Below are 26,191 nucleotides of genomic sequence, written 5' to 3'. Positions count from 1 at the left end.
TCAGAAGTTTATCCGAAGAATGCCTATTTGTTGAGATCAAAGCTAAACCTGAATCTAACACAAGTTAAACCAAACTCAGTAGTTAAATCTAATTCATCTCACAAAAATATAAGATTCCCTGATTGATAATCTAGATCGGGTGAGATGAATAAGGATTAAATTAATTAATTTTCAAACTAAATTAAAATTAATTAAAATTAAATTTTGAATTTCAAATTAAAATTATATTTTGAATTTCAAATTAAAATTATATTTCAAATTTCAAATTAAAATTAAACTTTGAATTTTAAATTAAAATTAAATTTCAAATTTCAAATTAAATTTCGAATTTCAAATTAAATTTCGAATTTCAAATTAAATTAAAATTAAATTAAATTAAATTAAATTAAATTTCTAAAAATCTATTTTAAAAATTACACTTATTTTTATTAACCTAAAAATTTATTTTAAAACTTATTTTTTTTTTAACTTAAAAATTTATTATTTTAACTTAAAAATTTATTTTAAATTAAAAATTCATTTTAACCTAAAAATTATTTTAACTTAATTTTTTTTAAAAAAAAACTTTTAAAAAAAAAATTCTTTTAAAAATTATTTTTAAAACTTTTAAAACTTATTTTAAAAATTCTTTTAAAAAAAAAATTAAAACTTTTAAAAATTCTTTAAAAAATATTTTTTAAAACTATTTTAAAACTTCTTCAAAAAAATTTTTAAAAATTCTTTTAAAAACTTTTTTAAAAATTCTTTAAAAACATTTTTAAAAACTGTTTTAAAAATTCTTTAAAAACTTTTTTAAAAATTCTTTTAAAAACTCTTTTAAAAATTATTTTAAAAACACTTTTTTTTAAAAAAAAATTCTTTAAAAACTCTTTTAAAAATTCTTTAAAAACTATTTTAAAAATTCTTTAAAAACGATTTTAAAAATTATTTTAAAAACTCTTTTAAAAATCATTTTCAAAACTTTAAAAATTCTTTTAAAAAGTATTATTTTACTCTTTTAAAAAGTATTTTGAAAATTCTTTTAAAAACCTTTTAAAAATTATTTTAAAAACTCTTTTAAAAATTATTTTAAAAAACTTTAAAAATTCTTTTAAAACCTTTTAAAAATTATTTCAAAAACTCTTTTAAAAACTCTTTTAAAAATTATTTTAAAACATTTTAAAAATTATTTTAAAAACTCTTTTAAAAAGTATTTTAAAAATTCTTTTAAAAATTATTTTAAAACCTTTTAAAAATTATTTTAAAAACTCTTTTAAAAAGTATTTTAAAAATTATTCTAAAACCTTTTAAGAAATTATTTTAAAAACTCTTTTAAAAATCATTAAAAATTCTTTTAAAACCTTTTAAAAATTATTTTAAAAACTCTTTTAAAAAGTATTTTAAAAATTATTTTAAAACCTTTTACAAATTATTTTAAAAACTCTTTTAAAAATCATTAAATATTCTTTTAAAACCTTTTAAAAATTATTTTAAAAACTCTTTTAAAAATTTTTTTATAAATTATTTTAAAACCTTTTAAAATTATTTTAAAAACTCTTTTAAAAATCATTTTAAAAACTTTAAAAATTCTTTTAAAACCTTTTAAAAAGTATTTTAAACATTCTTTAAAAACTATTTTTAAAAAAAAAATTCTTTAAAAACTATTTTTAAAATTCTTTAAAAAACTATTTTAAAAAATTCTTTAAAAACTATTTTAAAAAAAAAATTCTTTAAAAACTGTTTTAAACATTCTTTAAAAACTATTTTAAAAAATTCTTTAAAAAAAAATATTTAAATTTTTTTTTTAAAAAACTCTTAAAAATTATTTTAACATAAAAATTATTTTAACTTAAAAATTATTTTTTTAAAAAAAAACTTTTAAAAAAAAAAACCATTTTTAAAAATCGTTTTAAAACTATTTTAAAAATTATGTATCATTTTGAAAAATTCTTCTTATTTTTCACTTTAGTAAAATTCTGTTACTTAAAAATAGTAATAATAAATTATTTCTATAGATTATTTTCACTTTAAAAATTATTATTTTGACTTTAAACTCATTTTTAATCTTAAACATAATTTTAACCTTAAAATTATTTTTTAATTTAACTTAACTGAAAATTAAATCTTAAATTAAAACTTAATATTGAAATTACAATTAAAATTAAAAATTTTTAACTTAAACTTCAAATTAAACTTAAACTTAAAATAACCACATATATTAATTTAAATCTAAAATCAATACTGAATCAAACATATGTTAATCGACATAAAACATATTATAAAAATCATTTTAAATTCTTTTTAAATGTTGTTTTAGAAATCCCTTTAAAAAATTAAATAAATAAATAAAAATAATAATAATAAACACTTTCACTAAGTATTAAAATTATTAAATCAAGTAAAAACTAATCAATAAATTATTGATAATGCTTAACTGTTTTTGATTTAATAAAGTTTATCTTATTAAACCTTAAACTGAAGCTCAACCACCTGAATCTAATTGATTAATCAAATTCAAATAAACAATTATATCAAGGATACAGAGATAAATATGTAAATAATATAAGTGTTACCAAATCTCTTAGATCACTTAGATAGATAAATGTGTTAGGGCTTGAAATTTAACACACTCAAACCTTAGCATTATATTAAGGGGGAGTAATAAATAAGGAGGATTAATAAATTAAAGGAGTATCAAATTCAGGGGGAGGTTTACTTTTTAATTATCTCCTTAAGTGTTATTTTTTAATCTTCTCTAGAAAATTCTACCTCAATTTAAAAAAAAAATATCTACTTTGAATATTTTTAGCAAATATTTTCAAATTTTATGTCAGGTTTAGGGGAAGGAATTAATTAAAAATTTCCCTTTACATAAAATATTTTAAATTTTGTTTGAAAAATGTTTTCTTAAAAACTTCTTAAACCTACTTTTGAAAACTAACTCTTATAAAACTAAGTTGTTTTTAAGAATTGGGTTTTACTTTTTATTGAAAATTGATTTTGAAAATTAGATTTAACTTAGTTTTGAAAATTATGGAAATTAGATTTTTCAAAACTTAAGTTTACAAACTAAGCTTCTCAAAATCATTTTCCTTAATTTTGAAAAACTAAGCTTCTCAAAGTTTAAAAATCAAAATCAACTTGCTTAAAATTGTGAAAAAATTTTTAAATCAACTCAAAATTGTTTGTTTTAAATCACAAACTTTTTATCCTTTTTACTTAGTCTTTGAAAACTGAACTTTTCAAGTATTTTAAACCATGGTTTAGAAACTAGTACTTTTGAACATTAAAAATTTGATTTTGGAAAAAGAATTTTACAAAATTATTTTGACAACTCCTTCATTTTAAAAATTATTTTACTTTATCAAAATTAGTTTTACCAAACTCCTTTAAAAAACTAAAAGTTAAGTTCAAAATCACTTTTCTTAATATTTGCAAACTAAAATTTGATTTGCAAAAACTTAGTGTTGAAAATTGTGGAAGTTAGATTTTTCAAAACTTAAGTTTACAAACTTAAATCATTTTCAAAACTTAAGTTTTAAATTGAATCGTTTACAAACTTAGTGTTGAAAAATAAATCAGTTTTGGAAAAATAAAATTTTCAAACTTAGTTTTGGAATTTTGGTTTTGAAAACTTGTGTTTGAAAAGCATTTCAAAGTTGAAACTTGCTTTGAAAATTTAAAACTTGATCTTGAAATTTAGAACTTATGCACTTATGTTTGAAAATTAGACTATCTAAACTTAGCTATTTTTCTAAAAGCTAAAAGCTAATGCTTTAAACAAGTTTTCAAAAGTTTAAACTCACCCAGATTTACTTGACATTATTTATTATTTTGTCTGAGGTCTGTATTTATGCTTACTTTTGATGAATGCCAAAGGGGAAGGGTTAGGTGGTTAAGTTAGCTAAACCAATTTGAAAATACAAACTAACTTTAAAACCACATAAATGCATGTTGTTTCTTGCATATGTTTTCACTAACTTAACCAGGTTGTCATTCCATCAAAAAAGGGGAGATTGTTGGTGCGGTTAGCACTAACGATTTAACCTAGGTTTTCATGAATGACAAATCAGGTTAAGTTAGTTTGTTGTTGTCTGACACTTTTGATCGAGTGTGCAGGAGAAGTCCAGACAGGTCGACGGGCTGACCAGATGTCTGGCACGAAGCCCAGCTAGGTCGATTGGCTGACCGGATAGCTGGCGAGAAGTCCAAGCGGGTCGACGGGCTGATCGGACGCTTGGCGAGAAGTCCAAGCGGGTCGACGGGCTGACCGGACGCTTGGCGAGAAGTCCAGCTAGGTCGACGGGCTGACCGGATAGCTGGCGAGAAGTCCAGACAGGTCGAAGGGCTGACCGGACGTCTGGCAGATAAGTGAGGTAAGTCACTGGAGGGGAGTGACTGCGAGGACGCGTTCCCGGGAAGGGAACATTAGGCGTCGATCCGGCTTAGATCCATTTCAGATATCTAAGTCGAGATCGTGATTAGATTCCGGTCTCGGAAAGACAGAATCTAAGTCATACTCTTTGCTATTACTTTGTTGAACTTTAATTATGCTAACACTTTGTTTTGCAGGATTTATTTTGTGTCGGACTAACCTTGTTTTGCAGGAAAGTTATTCGTTGGAAAAAGGTGGTCCGGGCGCCCGGAGGGGATCCGGGCGCCCGGAGGTCCGGGCGCCCGGGAGGCACCCGGGCGCCCTGGAGGCAAAAATTATTCTGACCGAGCGTCGCCACTTGGAGTTCGCTGGTTGGACTTGCCACGTCTCACCAGGGCCCCTGGAAGGGATCCAGGGCGCCCCGAACTTCATATAAAAGATGGGGCGGAGGCAGAGATCATATTCATCTCAGAACTCTTTGATTGCTTGCTCTGCTGCTCTGCGCTTCGACGACGCTAACGAAGCTCCGACAACGCGATCTTTTCTTTGTAGCTTTCCTTCTGTCGGTATAGCTTTGTTTTACTGTTTATTAGCATTTCTTGTACTGTCTTTGTACTTATAATATCGAATTGCTAGTAAATTGTCCAACGAAAGTCCTCACGGAGTACGGGCCTTCGAGTAGGAGTCATCACAGGCTCCGAATGAAGTAAAAAATACCGTGTTCATTTGTCTTATTTTTTTATTATTCCGCTGCGCTTAACTCTTTCTAACGCTATTTTTCGAATCAATATTCACCCCCCCCCCTCTATCGACGTTTCACGATCCAACAGTTTTTACATTTATCATCTTGAGCGGACAGTATATTTAGGCTCGAGTTGTACCTTTTGGGTTTAAGGTCGTCGCTCAACCACTTATAAGGACTTGTTCTTGATCGTCACCATTCGACGATTTGATGAAGTCATGGGTTTAGGGTCGTCGCTCGAACACAGAGGGAGATAGGGGTTTAACATCGTCGTTCGATGGTTCAGTGAAGACAGGGGTTTAACGTCGTCGCTCGATGATTTGGTGAAGACAATGGTTTAACGTCATCGCTCGACGATTTGGTGAAGACAGGGATTTAACGTCTCCTCTTGACGATTTGATGAAGACTCAGGTTTAACGTCGCCGCTCGACTGTCTAGCATGCTATTCAGCACAAAGCTTGGAAGCTTAATCTTTTATTTCCTGTCCTGCAACGAAGGAACACAGGGATGTAACGGTATATTAATAGCATCGGCGCACCTCTCATCCGGCTCAGTAAGGCTGGAGATGGTTCGCACTCCATGGTTGTTCTAGTCGTTGCCCATTCTCGTCCTCGAGATAGTAATAGGCTGAAGCCAGCTTCTGCACAACCTGATAGGGTTTTCCCCATGGAGATGTCAGCTTAGTGACGTCTCCCATAGCTTTACTACGCTTCCACATTAAATCCCCTACTTGAAAGAATCGGGGGATAACTCTTCTGTTGTAATTTTGCCTCATTCTTTATCGGTATGTTGTAAAGCGAGTTGCCGCTTTGTGCGACGATTCGTCCACCAAGTCCATCTCTAGAAGCCTCCTCTCAACGTTATCTTCGTTATAGTGTTGTATCTAGTCGGATTCAACCCCGACTTCGACGGGGAGTACCTCTTCACCGCCATATACCAGGTGGAAAGGCGTTGCCCTTGTCCCTTCCTTGGGAATCGTGTGGATCACCCATAGCACGCCGAGGAGTTCATCTACCCAGCTCCCCCCGACATGGTTCAGCCAAACGTGCAGGATCCGGAGTATCTCGCGGTTGGCGACCTCCGCCTGCCCATTGCTCTGAGGGTAGGCTACCAAAGTGAAAACTTATTGAATGTCATACCCTTCGCACCACTCCTTGAGCTTCTGACCCACGAATTGCCTCCCATTATCCGAGATGTGCCGATGCAGGATCCCGAACCGGCAAATGATGTGCTGCCAAAGAAACCTCATGACCATCTGCTCGATTATCCTTGCCAGCGGCTCGTCTTCAACCCATTTGGAGAAATAGTCCACCACGACAAGTAGGAACTTCCTCTGACCCGTTGCCATAGGGAAGGGCCCCACAATGTCCATACCCCACTGGTCGAACAGACAAGCCACTGTGGACGCCTTCATTTCCTCGGTTGGTCAGTGTGAGAGGTTGTGATACTTCTGGCAGGACAAGCATATGACAATCGTCCGAGCGGCGTCCTCCTAGAAGGTCGGCCAGAAGTATCCGGCAAGTAAAATCTTCCTTGCCAATGAGCGGTCGCCCGGGTGTCCTCCACAGGACCCTTAGTGTACCTCCTGCAGTATATAGTTGGCATCCTCCGACTCGACGCACTTAAGTAGGGGCCTCGAGAAAGCCTTCTTGCAGAGGTGATCTCCGATCAAGGTAAACCGACCAGCCCTCTTTCTTAATAAGCAGGCCTCCTCCCTATCGGATGGTGTAGCTCCCGATCGTAGAAACTCTGTCAGCGCCATCCTCCGGTCGTCTGGGAAGGTAAGTCCCTCCATCCGGTCAATGTGGGACACTAAAGCCACTTGCTCGATCAGCTGAGATATGACAATCGGCAATAGCGAGCTGGCTAGTTTGGCCAATTCGTCTGTAGCTTGGTTCTCCGCTCAGGGGACCTTCTGTATTATGACCTCCCAAAAGTTGGCCTTCAGCTTCTCGAAAGCCTCAGCGTAGAGCCTGAGCCGCGTGTTACTTATCTCGAACATCCCAGCTAGCTGTTGAGCCGCCAATTACGAGTCCGAGTGGATGAGGACCTTGATGGCTCTGACGTGTCGTGCAGCTTGTAGGCCAGCTATAAGTGCTTCATATTCAGCTTCATTTTTGGTTTCCCGGTAGTCTAGCTGAATGGGCAGTCGCATCCGCTCCTCTTGGGGAGAGATGAGCAATATTCTGATCCTGCTCCCTTGTTGAGTGGCTGAACCATCTACATATATTCTCCAAACGGCTTCTGGTTCAGGATTCTGTACCTCAGTGATGAAATCCGCCAATGATTGCGCTTTGATGGTCGCTCGGGACTGGTATTGGATATTGAACTCGCTGAGCTCCGTCGTCCATTTGATTAGCCGTTCGGACGCTTCTGGATTGAGAAGGACCCTCCCCAAGGGACTGTTGGTCATCACGATGATGGAATGCATGAGGAAGTAGGGGCGAAGCCTCCTAGCGGTGAGCACCAATGCAAAAGTCAGCTTCTAAAGACCGGTGTAGTGGGATTCAGCATCTTTCAATATATGACTCAAGAAATACACCGGCTGTTCATCGCCATTCGGCCTAACTAGTGCCGAGCCGACCGCATGCTCAGTTGAGGATAAATAAATTCTGAGTGGCTGACCGACAGTTGGCTTAGCCAATACAGGCAATGAATTGAGGTAGTCCTTCAATTCTTCAAACACCCGATCGCATTCTTCGTCCCATTGAAATATGGTGGCTCGGCGTAATATCTTGAAGAAGGGTAAGCTCTGGTCGGCTGACTTGGAGATGAAGCGAGATAGTGTTGTTATCCGTCCGGTGAGACGTTGGGCTTCCTTAAGATTCCTTGGCGGCGACATATCTTGTAGTGCTCTAACTTTGCTGGGATTCACCACGATACCCCGTTCAGTGACGATGTAGCCCAGGAATCGCCCGCTCTTTGTGTTGAACAGACACTTGCTTGGATTTAACTTGATTCCATACATCCTGAGTGTCTGGCAGGTATCCTCGATATCTACACATAGGTCAGCTGTGTTGGATCGAAAGCGTTAGAGGGGGGGGGGGTGAATAGAGCTCGTGGCTATTTTGCGTTTCAGAATCAACTTCGTAAAACTCGACGAGTAATAAGAGTAATAAAGCAGCGAAAATAAAAGGCACACAATGTGAACACAGGTCGTTTACTTGGTTCGGAGCCTGTGACGACTCCTACTCCAAGGCCCGTGGTCGTTGACCGCTTTCGGTGGGCAACAACTATAAAATCGATAAAGTTTACAAGAATAACAATTACAGCTCAAATTAAAATAATGATCTTATACCGACAACTAGAGATGAAGAAACGAAGCTCCGGGTCGTCGGGAGGTTGTCGCAACACTTCGGGATCGTGTCGTTAGCAGCTTTTCGCAGAAGGATCGTTTGGATGAAGTTATTTTGAGTGTTGCCTCAAACCCCTCTTTTATACTATGTTGGATGCGCCTCCAAGCCTGTCCAAGGCGCCTCCAGGTCGCCGAGTCGCACGGGTGGATCAGCATAAACTTGGTCGCACCTTATCAGGTTTAAGGCGCCTCCAAGCCTCTTCAAGGCGTCTTCAAGCCTTGGTCCAAGGCGCCTCCAGCTTCATCTGAGGCGCCTCCAGCTCCTCTGGACAGTTGGCTTCGGCTTGCACCCGAGGCGCCTCCAAGCTCCATGGAGGCGCCTCGGACACTGTTCATCCAAGGCTAAACTCTAGTTTTTGGCCCTGCAAAACATGTTAGTCTACAAATACAAACATATCTTACAAAACCAAGTTAGCACAGCTATTAATTATGATAATAAAATATTCTGACAGTCTACGGACTGTCCGGGCCTGACTTCAGATTTCTGACCGGAAGTCCTAGGTCGACCCGACGCCTACTGTTTCCTCTGGGTGGAACGCGCCCTCACCTACTCCACTCAGGAGTTTTACCTGTTTCCAGTACGATCCTCTAGATCGACTGGACTTTTGCTCAGCGCTCGATGCTTCCGGACTTTCTGTTGGGCTCCCGCTTCCCGGCTCGTCCAGTCTTCCACCTAGTTTGCGACACCAGGACTTTCCACCTAGGGTTACCACCCCTTAGGACTTTTTCCTGAAGCCCTCGACCCGCCAAGACTTTCCGTATAGGGTTACCGCCCCCTATGACCTAGGGTTACCACCCCTAGGGGTTTTCCACCTGCCTAACCGCAGCTAGGACTTTTGCCTAAATACCACTTAGGACTTTCCTGCAAGCTCCATGAACCTTGTTAGATAATAACATAACCTTAACTTTGAATTCCTTTGCCATTATCAAAACAACGGTTCGATCGTCGGATGCTTCCCGCACCAACAATCTCCCCCTTTTTTATTATGGCAACTGAAATTCAAGGTTAAGTAAAATAGACGCATAAATATTTTTCAAAGTTAAAAAAAACTTTAAATGCAAGCATAGTTAAGCTAAAACTAACTTAAACTTTGTAAGGCTCCCCCTTAATAAAGGTCCTCTTTATAAATTTTACTTTTGAATTTTCCTACTTTGAATTTCCCTACTCTCCCCCTTTGTCATTTATCAAAAATAAGCAAGTTTGAACAATTCTAACTTTTCAAACAGATTTTATAGTTAGAAAAATAAACATTAGGCTTTAAAGAGGGATAAAGATACTTTGACAACACTTATCTTTTTGAAATTAATTGTAAAATTTGAACAATATATTGAAGTATATTTCAGGTAAGTTGAAATACTTTGAAAGTCTTAGCTAAATTTTGAAAATCTGTTATAAAAATACTTAGTTAAATTTTGAAAATCTGTTATAAAAATACTTAGTTAAATTTTGAAAATCTGTTAGAGAAAAAAATACTTAGCTAAATTTTCAAAATAAATTTGAAAGGTTTTGTTAGTAAATATTTTCTTAATTTTGAAAAAGCTTTTTGAACAATAATTTGGAAAGAGAGAAAATTAAGAAGGGCTAAGGCCATTTAACAAAAATATTTAACCGAATAAAGAATTCCAAGATACTTAAAGGCAAAGGAGGATTAGTAAGCATAAAATCTTAATGTCTAAGCATGAGCTGAGTTAAAGAGATTGTAAATTAATTAATTTCTTTTAGTACGGTATCAGAGCCCTAATGTCTAAGCATTAATAAAAAAATTAAAATGATTAAGTTTGAATTACTTAAAGTTTGAAAATGTTAGGTTAATTAAATTTCGAAAGTAATTAAGTTAATTAAATTTTATTTAAGTTAATTAAATTTTATTTAAGTTAATTAAATTTGGAAAGAATTTTAAGTTAATTGAATTTTGAAAATATTAAGTTAATTAAAATTTTGAAAATATTAAGTTTAAATTTTAAAAAATATTAAGTTAATTAAAGTTTTGAAAAATGTTTAAGTTAATTAAATTTTGAAAGAATATTAAATTAATTGAATTTTGAAAAAGTATTGAGTTAATTAAGTTAATTAAACTTGTAGATCATCAAGTTAATTTAAATTTAACAAAATGTTAATTCAATTTAGTATTAATTTAATTTTAATTTAATTTAATTTTAACTTTAATTTAATTTAAGATTTACTTTTGATTTAATTTAATTTTAATTTTAATTTATAATTTACTTTAATTTAGATTTAATTTAGATTTATAATTTAATTTAATTTTAATTTATAATTTTCTTTAATTTTGATTTAATTTTGATTTATAATTTAATTTAATTTTAATTTATAATTTACTTTTGATTTATTTTAATTTTAATTTAAAATTTACTTTAATTTAGATTTAATTTTAATTTTGATTTTAATTTAAAATTTACTTTAATTTTGATTTATAATTTTATTTAATTTTAATTTATAATTTATAATTTATAATTTTATCCTTAGTCATCTCACCCGATCTAAATTTTCAATCAGAGAATCCTATAATATTGTGAGATGAATTAGGTTCAATTTTAGGGTTTGGTTTATCTTTGTGTTAGATTCAGGTTTAGCTTTGGGTTCAACAAATAGGCATTTGTTGGATAAACTTCTGGGCTATGGTGACTCACCTGGACATTATTAAAGTAACCATGCCTTCGAGGTTTTCCAAGTAGTCATATCCATTGAACTTAGTACAAAACATTGGTCTAACTGGTTATGATCCATAAAAGGTAGCTTCGGTCAGTTCCACTTAGCCAAATGCACCAGGTCGAAGTCATATCTTCCTAGACATGCGATGACTAAGCTTCTCCAACGTACTATCATCCAATACTTGACCAGTACCATGAATCAAGTTAAACCTAACCCTTTTTATTCTAACCTTAATTACCCTGCCGGGTAGTTTACTCTTAGTTACCCTTGTCGGGTAGATTAAGTTTTGGAGGTGCCAGCTATTTTGGAGTCTTCCCTTGGATTTTTAAGATTTTGTAAGAATTTAATCCATAAATTTGATTTAAATTTTGAATTAATCTGAATTTTTAGTTTGAATTTAATTTGATTTAATTTGAATTTTAAATTTAATTTGATTTTTGATTTAATTATATTCTTTTTATTAAGATAGTTTTTATACTAGCTCCACCTGGATCATAGCCTCGATATGGTCTATCGAGGTAATGTATTTGATCCTTGGGGATCCAATATTGACCAAGTTCAGCTTGATTGATCAGGTAGGATTTGGGTACCCATGCTTGGACTGATTTACTGATCCTGTCCGAATCGCTGAATCAATGAACGCTGGGCACGTGGCGCTCTCCTGATTGCTGGCGTAGATCCCCGACCGGTCGTACGGCGCTCCGGCGAACCTGCATAGAAGTAGGGCCGGGAAGGGGTTCCCGGCGACGACCCTCCGACGCTCAAGTCAGGCAAGCTAACAATGAAGAAGTGACTCCAAAAATTGTAGAACGCGTACCTCCGGCGAAGGATGAGAGCCTTTATATAGGGCTGTGGAGAAGCGGGTGCACACATACTGAGGTGTACACGTGTCCTCAGCCCATACCCCAGTAAAGGCCTGTCAGTGAGCTTACCTGACTCGGAACCCCTTGTCGTAAGGTTTGAAGTACGGCCTAGTCCTAGAGCATGACCGCTGGCAGATGTTCCTTGTCCTTCTCTCCCTACTCCATGCCGGGGTGTCCGGCCGGCCGGCACTCACCTCCCATCCGGCTGGCCGGCACTCACATCACGTCCGACCCTCCATATACACTAGTATGCTTGGGAAATCCTTGATAATGTGCTATGTGGGCGGTCGACCCACCCTTCTCCGGTCGGCCTCTTAACCCTTTGACTTACACGTGGTGTTGACTCCCCAAAACGGGAGTCCCCTGTTCTTACCGCCGGATCACTTGCCTCCCCTTCAAGTCTAGTCGAAAGAGGCACTTAGTCCGACTGACTGGACTGCAAATCTAGCCGAGCGGTACTTTGGTACAATTATCCTCCGCTCGGTTTTCCGTGGGGATGGCCGTAAGGTTAGTCAACCGCAACATTCCTCAGATCTTCTCGTAACCTGCATCAATCCTCGACATTAAGGCTGAGCATGCGCTCATTAAATGCCTCGAATGGCTGAATGCCACGTGGCGCACTATCGTCATCGTACGGCGGCGGCGTGGTGCTTTGATGGGATCGAGGCGGTTCGAAATGGATGGTGCGATGGGCACTTTGATTCCCGTGACCTGGATCCAACGGTGGAGGCCGCCCGGCCCCCGCCTTATAAAAACTTCGCTTCCTCCTTCGTCGTTTCACTTCTTCTCTCGCGTGCCTCTGGTTACTCCTCGCGCTCCAAAGTTCAGGCGGTCGTGTTCTCCTGCTTCCGGCGATCCCCAGTGTTCTTCCTTCGGTCCCCCTTTTTCTTGTAAGGTTCTCCTTTCTTTCTGCTCCCTGTGCTTTCTCCGCATTTCTTTCCCCAGTTTTAGCTCCCAGGGTACTCTTTTTGCTTGCTGTCGTCTTTCTTCTGCCTTTTTACCTTTTCAATTTCTTTCGATTGGATCATGGCTAGTTCTTCTCATCCTGAAGAACAGTCCCTCGGCCCATGGTACACTACCATGTAGTCCCGATTCGACCAGCGTGACTTTGATGTTCTGACAGACAATTTTGAAATCCCCGATGATTTTGAACTTCTTTTGGCCGGTCCCTCCGCTCGGCCGCACAGGCCGCCGTGCGGAGCCTTCTGTGTCTTCCGCGACCAGTTTATCGCTGGTCTGCGTTTCCCTGTACATCCTTTTATTATCGATGTTTGTAACTTTTTCGGTGTTCCGCTCGGCAGTCTAGTACCCAACACTTTTCGCCTTCTCTGCGAGGTTGTTGTTTTGTTCAAAATCCACAACATCCCCCTCCGACCGGACGTCTTTTTTTATTTCTATTACCCCAAGCAGTCCGAGCCGAGCACCTTCATGTTTCAAGCTCGGCCCGGCCTAGTCTTCTTTAACAAACTGCCTTCTTCCAATAAACATTGGAAGGAGTTTTTTTCTATATCCGTATGCCCGAGCAGGCCAATTTCCGGACCAAGTGGCAGATCGACCTACCCCCCACTCCTGAGCTGAAGAAATTCAAGACCCGACCGGACTACCTCCATGCTGCAAATATGCTAGCCGGTCTACGACTCGACATCAATAAGCTTCTTCACGAAGGAGTGATGTACATCTTCGGTCTGAGTCCCATGCGGACTCCCCTTCCGAGCAGCTTCGGTAAGAATTTAACTTGGGCATATACTTTGATTGCTAACTGATTTTTCTCCTTTCCTTTGCAGCGGACATCGTCATGGAGTCGGTAATGTCCAGCATTCTGAAGAGAAAGGAGGCGGCGCTCGAAGCCACGGCAGCAAAGGAGATGGAGGCGCTCGGCATCCAGCCGGTCGGCTCACATGAAGGAGAGAGCAGGACTCATGCAGAGTCGGCCGCTCAGGCTTCTCAGCAGCATGTGGCAAGTGGAGCCACCCCCAGCGGAGGACAAACTGTCCAAGAAGAAGGTTCCGCTCGGGAAGAGGGACAACCCGCCTCGAAGAGGCGCCGAGTGGAAACTCCACTCCGCTCGGCTACCTCTGTCGTTCAACCGTCCGCTCGAGCTACTGCACCTGCTCACGGCAAGGCTCCAGAAGTCGAAGCTATTTCGTCTGACCGGACGCCTTCTGAATAGGACGAGCCGGCAGCCCCGATTGAGGCTATTCCGGTCAGCACCCTTCCGCCCGCTCGTCAACCAGTCAAGCGTTCAACCATTCATTCTCAGTTTTCGGCGCCAGCTTCTGATCCTCTTCCGACCGCCGGTCGGACGACCCCCGGTCATGGCCGCACTGTACGAGTCTCTCTTCATCTCCCGACTGAAGAGCTGCTGCCAGAGGCCGACCGCCCGACCGTGCCCGAGCACACCATCACCTTGAAGGGGCCCCTAGCTTAGATGTGGGCCGACACTCGGGCGCGCGTCACGCTGATCCCCCTTCGAAATTTGGCCAATAGCCATATGCAGGAGGCCACGGGGGTAAGTTTGTTTTCTTCAAAGTTTGGTATGCATTATCTTCGCTCGGCCACTAACAACTTCTAATTCCCTCTCTCGCTAGAGATGGGTGGAAAAGATAGCTATCTCCAACCGCCTGGCGATGGTGGACGAGGAATTGAGATAACTGAAGGCAGCTAGCGGTCCGTCCGGCTCTCAAGGCCCTTCGTATGTCGAGCTGCAAAAGGAGCTGAAGAAAGCTCAAGATTTGTTGGCGGCTGAGCAGAAAAAGACGGTCGATCAGGCCCATGCCTTGGCCGAGTCCGAGCGACAAGTCAAGTCGCTCGACACAAAAATAACCTTGGCCACCACTCGGAAAAACACGGCCATTTCCGACTTGGAGAAGAAGAACGTGGAGGCTCGGGGCCTAGAGCTGAAGGTAAAGGAACTGACGGAGCAGCTTGATAGAGAGAAGGCGGGCCGCTCGGCCGACGCGGACAAACTTCAAAATATGCAGGATTCCCTTACTGCCTCCCAGGCGGCCCTCAAAGAATATCAAGAGGTCGAGCCGAGTCGGGTTGCTGCCCTAAGACAGAGCTACATCCGCTCGCCTGAATTCTCGGAGAAAATCTGTGAGCGGATGTACACAGCCTTCAACTTGGCTATGACCGCCACCACCACGTATCTGAAGTCTAAGGGTCTTCTCCCAGAGTCCACTACTATTCCGGCCGGTGATCAAGTGGCTCTCCTGGAAAACATCCCCAAGGACCTTTATGATTACATTGAGTAGACGTCTTTAGATGTAGTTAGGCCGCTAGGCCAAAAAATGGATCTTTTTTTTTTGTACTTAGGCCGCTCGGCCTAAAGTTTTAATTTTAATTCAATGTTTTTCCTTTCGCATACTTTGTCCTTTTGCTAGTTGATGTGTGTTGCCCGCTCGCCTATTATCACACCTCTGGTATTCGAAAGGGGCTTTTACAAAGTATTGGTGTTGCCCTTCCGCTCGGCTAAATATGTAATATTTCGAATACGTAACATTCCGCTTTAATAGCAGAGATCGCTCGCTAGACACCGATGAAGTACCTTTGGGTACTGGGACGAGCGGAACATAGAGATGATCGAATGATATTGACGGCGAGTTTCTTGGACAATTATATCCTTTTTATTGGCCTCTTTCGCTCGGAGGGTTTATAGACGACGGCTCGTCTCTCGATATTTAACGTTAGAGCTCGACGGTCTTCCGCTCGGCGGGTTTATAGACGCCGGCTCGTCTCTCGATATTTAACGTCGGAGCTCGATGGTCTTCCACTCGGATGATTTATAGACGCCGGCTCGTCTCTCGATATTTAACGTCGGAGCTCGACGGTCTTCCGCTCGGCGGGTTTATAGACACCGGCTCGTCTCTCGATATTTAACGTCGGAGCTCGACGATCTTCCGCTCGGCGGGTTTATAGACGCCGGCTCGTCTCTCGATATTTAACGTCGGAGCTCGACGGTCTTCCGCTCGGCGGATTTATAGACGCCAGCTCGTCTCTCAATATTTAACGTCGGAGCTCGATGGTCTTCCGCTCGGCGGGTTTATAGACACCAGCTCGTCTCTCGATATTTAACGTCGGAGCTCGACGGTCTTCCGCTCGGCGGGTTTATAGACGCCGGCTCGTCTCTCGATATTTAACGTCGGAGCTCGATGGTCTTCCGCTCGGTGGGTTTATAGACGCCAGCTCATCTCTCGATATTTAACGTCGGAGCTCGATGCGGTCTTCCGGCGGGTTTATAGCGCCTCGTCTCGATATTTAACGCCGGACTCGACGGTCTTCCTCGGCGGGTTTATAAACGGCTCGTCTCGATATTTAACGCCGAGGCTCGACGGTCTTCCGCGGGTTTATAAACGCTCATCTCTCGATATTTAACGTCGGCTCGGCGGTCTTCCGCGGGGTTTATAACGCCTCGCTCTCGATATTTAACGCCTGAGCTCGACGGTCTTACGCTCGGCGGGTTTATAGGCGCCGTCTCTCAATATTTAACGCCGAGCTCGACGGTCTTCCGCTCAGTATAGACGCCGGCTCGTCTCGATATTTAACGTCGAGCTCGACGGTCTTCCGCCGGAGGGAACGCCGCTCTCGATATTTAACGCGGAGTTCGGCGGTCTTCCGCTAGGCGGGATAGACGCCGCCTCGTCTCGATATTTAACGCCGAGGCTCGACGGTCTTCCGCCGGCGGGTTTATAAGCCGCTCGTCTCGATATTTAACGTCGAACCTCGATGGTCTTCCACTCGGCGGGTTATAGACGCCGTCTCTCGATATTTAACGCCGGAGCTCGGCGGTCTTCCGCCGAGGGTTTATAGACGCCGCTCGTCTCGATATTTAACGTCGGAGCTTGACGGTCTTCCGCTCGGCGGGTTTATAGACGCCGGCTCGTATTTAACGCCGGAGCTCGGCGGTCTTCCGCCCGGAGGGTATAGACGCCGGCTCGTCTCGATATTTAACGTCGGAGCTCGGCGGTCTTTTGCTCGGCGGGTTTATAGACGCCGGCTCTCAATATTTAACGTTGGAGCTCGACGGTCTTCCGCTCGGCGGGTTTATAAACGCCGTCTCTCGATATTTAACGCCGGAGCTCGGCGGTCTTCCGCTCGGCGGTATAGACGCCGCTCGTCTCTCGATATTTAACGCGAGCTCGACGGTCTTCCGGTTTATAGACGCCGGCTCGTCTCTCGATATTTAACGTCGGAGCTCGGCGGCCTTCCGCTCGGACGACGAAGCTATTTGCCATCCTTCAATTATTTTGGCTTCCTGCATTACATGTACATGGGCGACCAAAACGTATACGAAATTACATCAGCGCACCTCTTACCCAGCTCGGTACGGCTGAAGATGATTCGCGCTCCACGGCCGATCCAGCTGCCGCCCATCTTCGTCTTCCAAATAATAACCGTCCGAGCGGAGCTTTTCGATGATTTTGAAGGGGCCCGCCCAAGGAGCTTCTAGCTTGCCGACGTCGCCGGCCGACTTCACTTTCTTCCAGACATGGTCGCCGACTTGGAATGATCTGGGGATGACACGCCGGTTGTAGTTTTCCTTCATCCGTTGTCGGTACGCCATCAGCCGGACGGACGCCTTGGCTCGCTCCTCGTCAACCAAATCTAGCTCCATGTTCCTCCGCTCGGCGTTGCCATCATCATAATTCTGGATCCGGGCGGACTCGACGCCGACTTCAACAGGAATCACCGCTTCGCCGCCATATACCAGATGGAAAGGCGTGACGCCCGTTCCTTCCTTTGGGGTCGTTCGGATGGCCCACAGAACGCCCGGCACTTCATCCACCCAACTTCCTCCTAGTGGTCGAGCCGAGCGCGCAAAATACGAAGAATTTCCCGATTGGCTACTTCGGCTTGACCATTGCTTTGAGGATATGCCACGGACGTGAAGTGTTGCTCGATGTCATAGCTTCTGCACCAATCTTCGAGCAACTTTCTTGTGAATTGCCGCCCGTTGTCTGAAACAAGTCGACGGGGGATGCCGAACCGGCAGATGATATGTTGCCAGATAAATTTCTTGACCATCTGCTCAGTGATCTTGGCTAGCGGCTCGGCCTCCACCCATTTGGAAAAATAATCAACCGCCACCAATAAAAATTTCCGTTATCCGGTCGCCATAGGAAACGGACCCACAATATCCATTCCCCATTGGTCGAACGGACAAGACACAGTAGCTGCCTTCATTTCTTCTGTTGGTCGGTGAGAGAAATTATGATACCTTTGGCAAGAAAGGCACGTCGCGACGGTCCGAGCGGCATCTGCTTGTAAAGTTGGCCAGAAGTATCCTGCCAGTAAGATTTTCTTAGCCAGCGATCGTCCGCCCGGATGCCCACCGCAGGATCCTTGATGCACTTCTTGGAGGATGTACGCCGCATCTTCCGAGCTCACGTATTTCAATAGTGGGCGAGAGAAAGCCTTCTTGTATAGTTGGTCTCCAATCAGCGTGAACCGTCCGGCTCTCCTCCTTAGTAGCTGGGTTTCATCCCGATCGGACGGTGTAGCTCCCGAGAGGAGGAATTCCATGATGGGTGTCCGTCAATCGATCGGAAACGAGAGGCCCTCCATCCGGTCGACGTGAGCCACCAGCGAAACTTGTTCAATTGGCTGCTGGATGGCGACCGGCGTTATTGAGCTTGCGAGCTTGGCTAACTCATCGGCCGCTTGGTTCTCCGCTCAGGGTATCTTCTGGATAATAACCTCTCTGAAGTCGGCCTTGAGTTTCTCGAAGGCTTGAGCGTAAAGCTTGAGCCGAGCGTTGTTGATTTCAAAAGAGCCTGAGAGTTGTTGAGCAGCCAATTGGGAGTCTGAATGTAGCATCACCCGTCCGGCCCCTACATGCCGGGCGGCCTGTAAGCCGGCTATAAGGGCTTCATACTCTGCTTCATTATTCGTAGCTCTATAATCAAGCCGGACGGATAGATGCATCTTTTCTTCTTGGGGAGAAAGCAATAATACACCAATACCGCTCCCGAGCCGAGTGGCCGATCCGTCCACAAATATCTTCCACATGGCTTCAGGTTCTGGCCTTTGTACTTCGGTGACAAAATCCGCCAAGGACTGCGCCTTTATCGCCGACCGGGGCTGGTATTGGATGTCGAATTCGCTTAACTCCGTCGTCCATTTAATGAGTCGTCCAGACGCTTCGGGATTCAACAGCACTCTTCCCAATGGACTATTCGTCCGGACGATGATAGTATGAGCCAAGAAATAAGGACGGAGGCGTCGATCGGCGAGGACCAAAGCGAAAGCAGTTTCTCGAGCCCGGTGTAGCGAGATTCACATCTTTTAAAATATGGCTCAGAAAATACACTGGCTCTTCTCCGCTCGGCCTTACTAATGCCGAGTCGACGGCTTGTTCAGTTGAAGATAAGTAGATACAAAGTGGCTCACCCGCAACTGGCTTGGCTAGTACAGAAGAGAATTCAAATATGTCTTCAGATCTTCAAACGCCGATCGCATTCTTCGTCCCAGTGAAACTTGGTGGCTTTACGCGCGGCATATCTTGTAAGGCTTTCACCTTGCTGGGATTTGCTTCGATACCCTGCTCGGTCACTATGTAACCCAGGAAACGCCCTCCTTTTGCTCCGAACAGACATTTTAGGGGATTTAGTTTAACTCCATACCTTCTTAGCGCTCGGAAAGTCTCCTCCATGTCTTCCAAGAGATTGGCTGCTCGGACAGACTTGATGAGAATGTCGTCCACATATACTTCCAGATTTCGCCCGATCTGCTCCTTCAACACTTTGTTCATCAAGCGTTGGTAAGTGGCTCCCGCGTTCTTCAACCCGAACGGCATCACATTATAGCAATAGGTGCCATCGGCTGTAACAAAGCTGACTTTTTCTTGATCTTCTCGGGCGAGCGGCACTTGATGATAACCTTGGTAAGCGTCGAGCATACATATCAGCTCGCAGCCGGCCGTCGAGTCCACCAGTTGATCGATCCGGGGCAGGGGATAAAAATCCTTTGGGCACGCCTTGTTAAGGTCCCGGAAATCGATGCACACTCTCCACTTATTGCCGGGCTTGGAGACAAGCACCACGTTCGCCAACCAGCTCGGGAATTGGACCTCGCGTATGTGGCCGGCCTCCAGGAGTTTCTCCACCTCCGCTCGGATGATGGCATTCTGTTCAGCGTTGAAATCCCTCTTTCTCTGCTTCACCAGCCGAGCATCCGGTCGGACATGGAGCTCATGCTGCGCTATACTTGGTGAAATTTCGGGCAGCTCATGCGTCGCCCAGACGAAGACATCATGGTTTCTCTGGAGGCATTGGATCACTTCCTCCTTCTGGTTCACCTCCAGATCGGCCGCGATGAATGTCGTGGCCTCCGATCGGGTCAGGTGAATTTGCACTTCCTCTTTTTCTTCATAAATCAAAGAGGGCGGCTTTTCAGTGATAGCGTTCACCTCGATCCGGGGCGTCTTCCGAGCGGCATTGGCTTCTGCTCGGACCATCTCGACGTAATATCGCCGAGCTGCCAGTTGATCCCCTCGTACTTCTCTCACTTTGTCCTCGACGGGGAACTTGATCTTTTGGTGGAAGGTGGAAACGATCGCTCGGAATTCACTGAGAGCTGGTCGCCCCAATATGACGTTGTATGCTGACGAAGAATCCACCACGACGAAGTTTGCAGTACGCGTCCTTCTGAGCGGCTACTCTCCCAGCGATATGGCCAGCCGGATCTGTCCGACCGGCTGAATTTCATTGCCCGTAAACCCGTATAGGGGGGTTGTCATGGACAGCAGCTCGGCTCGATCAATTTGCAGTTGATCGAATGCTTTTTTGAATATGATATTGACTGAGCTTCCTGTGTCAATAAAAACGCGGTGAATAGTGTAATTGGCTATTACCGCTTTGATGAGAAGAGCGTCGTCGTGGGGGACTTCAACTCCTTCCAAGTCCCTGGGCCCGAAACTGATTTCGGGTCCACTTGCCCGTTCCTGGCTGCAGCCGACCGCATGGATCTGGAGCTGCCGAACGCTCGCTTTCCTTGCTCGGTTAGAGTCGCCTCCGGTCGGCCCGCCAGCAATAATGTTGATCTCGCCTCGGGAAGTATTACTCCTATTTTCTTCTTCCCGAGCGGACGGTCGGGGCCGTTCTCTAGACATCCGGAGATTCTCCCACCTCGGAGAGCGATGCCGCTCGGGAGTCTGTTGTTGTCGCCTGTCAACTTGCGTCCGATCGGCTTCACGAGGCCTCTGTCTCCTGTCGGCTGATGGCGATCGACGACCGCCACTCCGGGGAACGGGATGAGCAATTAAGGGAAGACTTCGACAATCCCTTGTGTTGTGCGTATCCGTCCGGTGGAAGGAACAGAACATTGAGGTCCATTTCTTCTTTGACTTGGGCCGAGCGGCAGCTACCTCTTGCACGTGGGACCTAGCATGGGGGGAGCGGATTGCTTCGGCCCTCGGTCCTCTGGGTGGCTGATGAGCAGCGTGCGACTTCTGTTCGGCAGGAGGAGCCCGCTCGGCTGGAGTTTCTTTTTTCTGGGCCGCTTGGGCTTCCTCCACGTTGATGTATTCGTTGGCCCGGTGTAGCATGTGGTCGTAGTCTCGGGGCGGCTTCCGAATGAGTGATCGGAAGAAATCCCCATCCACTAGGCCTTGTGTGAAGGCATTCATCATGGTCTCTGAGATGGCTGTTGGAATATCCATGGCCACTCTGTTGAACCGCTGGATGTAGGCTCGGAGCGATTTGCGGGCTTCCTGTTTGATGGCAAACAGGCTGACACTAGTCTTCTGATAGCGCCGGCTGCTTGCGAAGTGGTGGAGGAAAGCCGTTCGGAAGTCTTTGAAACTTGAGATAGATTCGTCCGGCAGTCTCCGAAACCACCGTTGAGCCGATCCAGAGAAGGTGGTGAGGAAAACCCGCCACTTCACCCCATCTGTGTATTGATGCAGGGTTGCCGTGTTGTCGAACTTACCCAAATGATCATCCGGATCGGTGGTTCCGTTGTATTCACCGATCGCTGGAGGCACATAATGCTTGGGCAGGGGGTCTCATAGAATAGCCTCTGAAAATTGGCGATTGATCCGCTCGGGCGATGCATCCGCTCGGGGGGCTTTCCCTTTTTTGTCGTCTCGTCTTGGCCTTTCATCCGAAGAAGACCCCCGATCTCGATTAGTTGCTGCGGCTTCAGGAGTGTGGAATAGGGCCCGATGGAATGCAACGGTGGCCTGAGGTGGTTCCGCTCGGCCTCCTGATGCTGATGTTGCTTGCTGCTCCGCCCGCTCGGCTTGTGACTTTTGTCTCTGTTCCATAAGCTTGGTAGCTCTTGTCTCGATTAAAGCATCGAGCTCCTCTGTGGAGAGCATCACCGAGTGCGGTCGTCCAGCTTCGTCCATTGTTTCCGATCGGATGCAGGAGCGTTCCCACAGACGGCGCCAAATTGATCCTTTCCGAATCGCTGAATCAATGAACGCTGGGCACGTGGCGCTCTCCTGATTGCTGGCGTAGATCCCCGACCGGTCGTACGGCGCTCCGGCGAACCTGCACAGAAGTCGGGCCGGGAAGGGGTTCCCAGCGACGACCCTTCGACGCTCAAGTCAAGCAAGCTAACAGTGAAGAAGTGGCTCCAAAAATTATAGAACGAGTACCTCCGGCGAAGGATGAGAGCCTTTATATAGGGCTGTGAGAAGCGGGTGCACACATACCGAGGTGTACACGTGTCCTCAGCCCATACCCCAGTAAAGGCCTGTCAGTGAGCTTACCTGACTCCATACTGCTACAGCCCAAGCACGTCTTCGATAGGACAGCGGAACCTCCTGTCATAAGGTTTGAAGTACGGCCTAGTCTTAGAGCATGACCGCTGGCAGATGTTCCTTGTCCTTCTCTCCCTACTCTATGCCAGGGCGTCCGGCCGGCCGGCACTCACCTCCCGTCCGGCCGCCCGGCACTCACATCACGTTCGGCCCTCCATATACACTAGTATGCTTGGGAAATCCTTGATAATGTGTTATGTGGGCTGTTCGTAGTATGCTACCTTATGTCTTCGACCGAGCGCGCCATCCGCTCGGCCCTATGATCCTGTTCAGCGAGCGTCGGAACCTCGACCCCAGTCGGGGCACCCTTTGCCATCATTTAGACATCGGTGGGCCGCCCGGGCGGTCGACCCACCCTTATCCGGTCGGCCTCCTAAACCTTTGACTTACACGTGGCGTTGACTCCCCAGAACGGGAGTCCCCTGTTCTTACCGCCGGATCATTTACTATTTGGCCTATCTACTAAGGATAGATAAGATCTATATTTCCTTTTGGTTTTATATCCTAGCCCAATTTTGTTGTAAACGGTTCTTTGTGTCCCAAGAATTAGGTTAAGGTTCTTGGAGCCCAAAGAAAACTGTTCTAAAGTTTTCTCCAAATCCTTAACCTGAGTTTTCAGACTATAATTTTCTTCCTCAAATTTTTGGACTTGAGTTGAACTTCCAGTCTGAACTGGGTCAGGCAAGGTTTTGGAGTTAGTCACTTCTTTAAGGACTGCTACTTCCTTTAGAAGTGACTTGACCCTAATATTCGATTTTGCTAATTTGCGTAATAAATAATTAATTAAATTATTTAGTCGAGGAATACTTACAGCGGGGTCTGGCCCTTCGGAAACGTATATGGATCCGTGGCTTCTTTTCGATTCTGCTTCCGACTCGCTTTCGCTCTCGGACACATCGATTTAGTCACGGGTCATCAGTGCAGGAGACTCGTCTGATCAAGTTCATCGTCGGTATCTTCTGAGGACGATTCGTCCCATGTCGCCTTGAGGGCCTTCTTCCTTCGCTTCTTTGCATCCTTCTAACTAGGGCAGTTGGCCTTGATGTGCCCCTTCTGGTTGCACCCGTAGCAGATCACCTTGAACTTAACTTTTGAATTGGGTTGAATCTCCTTGGATTGTACTGCCTTCTTTAGGTCTCTTTTGTTGAAGCCCTTCTTCTTCTTGTAAAGCTTCTTCATGAGGTTTACGAGCTCGGTTGTCAATTCATCATCTGAGTCGGGTTCTTCTTCCGACTCGGGTTCAGTTTTTTATCGTGATCTTGGTTCACGAGTTCTGCTGGTACCTGCAAGCAAAGCTACACCTTTCTCGATTGGCTGTGCATTAGTCTGCTCATGTAGTTCAAACTCAGAAAATAATTCATCTAATTTTATACAAGATAAATCTTTGAAGACTTTGTAGGCATCTACCATTGATGCCCACAATGTACTCCTTAGAAAAGCATTAAGAGCATATTGATGATATCCCTATTTTCGATTTTTTGCCCGATTCTGTGGAGGGAGTTGAGGATGTCTTGTATACGTGCATGGAGTGAACTTGCCGTCTCACCTTCTTGCATCTTTAGATTATATAGTTTATTAAACAATAAATCACGTTTACTTACTTTGGTATCTGAGGTGCCCTCGTGCAGTTCTATCAGTTTCTCCCATAGCTCCTTTGCGGTTGAAAATGGACCAACTCTGTTAAGCTCCTCTTTAATCAGGCCACATTGGAGGGTGCAGGTCGCTCTGGCATCGGCTTCCACCTTCTTGATTAGGGATGGTTCCCAATTTTCGCAGGGTGTAGGCTTGCCATCTCCGTCAATTGGAAGTTGCAATCCAGTCTTGACGATTATCCACATCTCGAATTGGATTTTGAGAAAAGTTTCCATTCATCCCTTCCAGTACCCGAAATCTTCTCCGGTGAAGAGCGGGGGACGAACGGTGCTGAAACCCTCTTGTTAGGCCATTGATAGTATGCAAAACAAAAAAAATAGAAGAGATGCCCCAAGACTAGGTCTTCGATTAGCAGTGCGGGAAATAAAGTTAAGATTACGAGCTCGAGTGGTGTTGCACCAACTTTGAGCAAAAACCGATTCATAAAAAGAAATAGAATGTAGCAATTAAGCTAGATTCTAATTGACTCCGTAAAATTGAAAACACCACGAAAAAATTACGTGATTGGTGGTTGCACCAGATCAATGCGACCCCGCTCTGATACCAATTGTTGGATCGAAAGCGCTAGAGGGGGGGTGAATAGATCTCGTGGCTATTTTGCATTTCGGAATCGACTTCCTAAAACTCGACGAGTAATAAGAGTAATAAAGCAGCGGAAATAAAAGACACACAATGTGAACACAGGTCGTTTACTTGGTTCGAAGCCTGTGACAACTCCTACTCCAAGGCACGCGATCGTTGACCGCTTTCGGTGGGAAACAACTATAGAATCGATAAAGTTTACAAGAATAACAATTACAGCTCAAATTAAAATAATGATCTTATACCGACAACTAGAAATGAAGAAACGAAGCTCCGGGTCGTCGGGAGGTTGTCGTAGCACTTCGGGATCGTGTCGTTAGCAGCTTTTCGCAGAAGGATCGCTTGGATGAAGTTATTTTGAGTGCTGCCTCGAACCCCTCTTTTATACTGTGCTGGAGGCGCCTCCAAGCCTGTTCAAGGCACCTCCAAGCCTGTCTAAGGCGCCTCCAGGCCGCCGAGTCGCACAGGTGGATCAACACAAATCTGGTCGCACCTTATCTGGTTTAAGGCGCCTTCAAGCCTTGGTCCAAGGCGCCTCCAGCTTCATCCGAGGCGCCTCCAGCTCCTCTAGACAGCTGGCTTCGGTTTGCACCCGAGGCGCCTCCAAGCTCCATGGAGGCGCCTCGGACACTGTTCATCCGAGGCTAAACTCTAGTTTTTGGCCCTGCAAAACATGTTAGTCTACAAATACAAACACATCCTGCAAAACCAAGTTAGCACAGCTATTAATTATGATAATCCAAGTTAGCACAACTATTAATTATGATAATAAAATATTCTGACAGTCTACAGACTGTCCGGGTCTGACTTCGGATTTCCGATCGGAAGTCCTAGGTCGACCCGATGCCTACTGTTCCCTCTGCAGGGAACGCGTCCTCACCTACTCCACTCAGGAGTTTTACCTGTTACCAGTACGATCCTCCAGATCGATTGGACTTTTGCTCGGCGCTTGATGCTTCCGAACTTTCTGCTGGACTCCCGCTTCCCGGCTCATCCAGTCTTCCACCTGGTTCACGACACCAGGACTTTCCACCTAGGGTTACCACCCCCTAGGACTTTTGCCTGAAGCCCTCGACCCGCCAAGACTTTCCGTATAGGGTTACCGCCCCCTATGACCTAGGGTTACCACCCCCTAGGGTTTTCCACCTGCCTAACCGTAGCTAGGACTTTTGCCTAAGTACCACTTGAGACTTTCTTGCAAGCTCC

Source organism: Zingiber officinale, chromosome 3B, assembly GCF_018446385.1.
Source record: "Zingiber officinale cultivar Zhangliang chromosome 3B, Zo_v1.1, whole genome shotgun sequence".
Classification (NCBI taxonomy): domain Eukaryota; kingdom Viridiplantae; phylum Streptophyta; class Magnoliopsida; order Zingiberales; family Zingiberaceae; genus Zingiber; species Zingiber officinale.
This window is presented reverse-complemented; position numbering follows the sequence as displayed.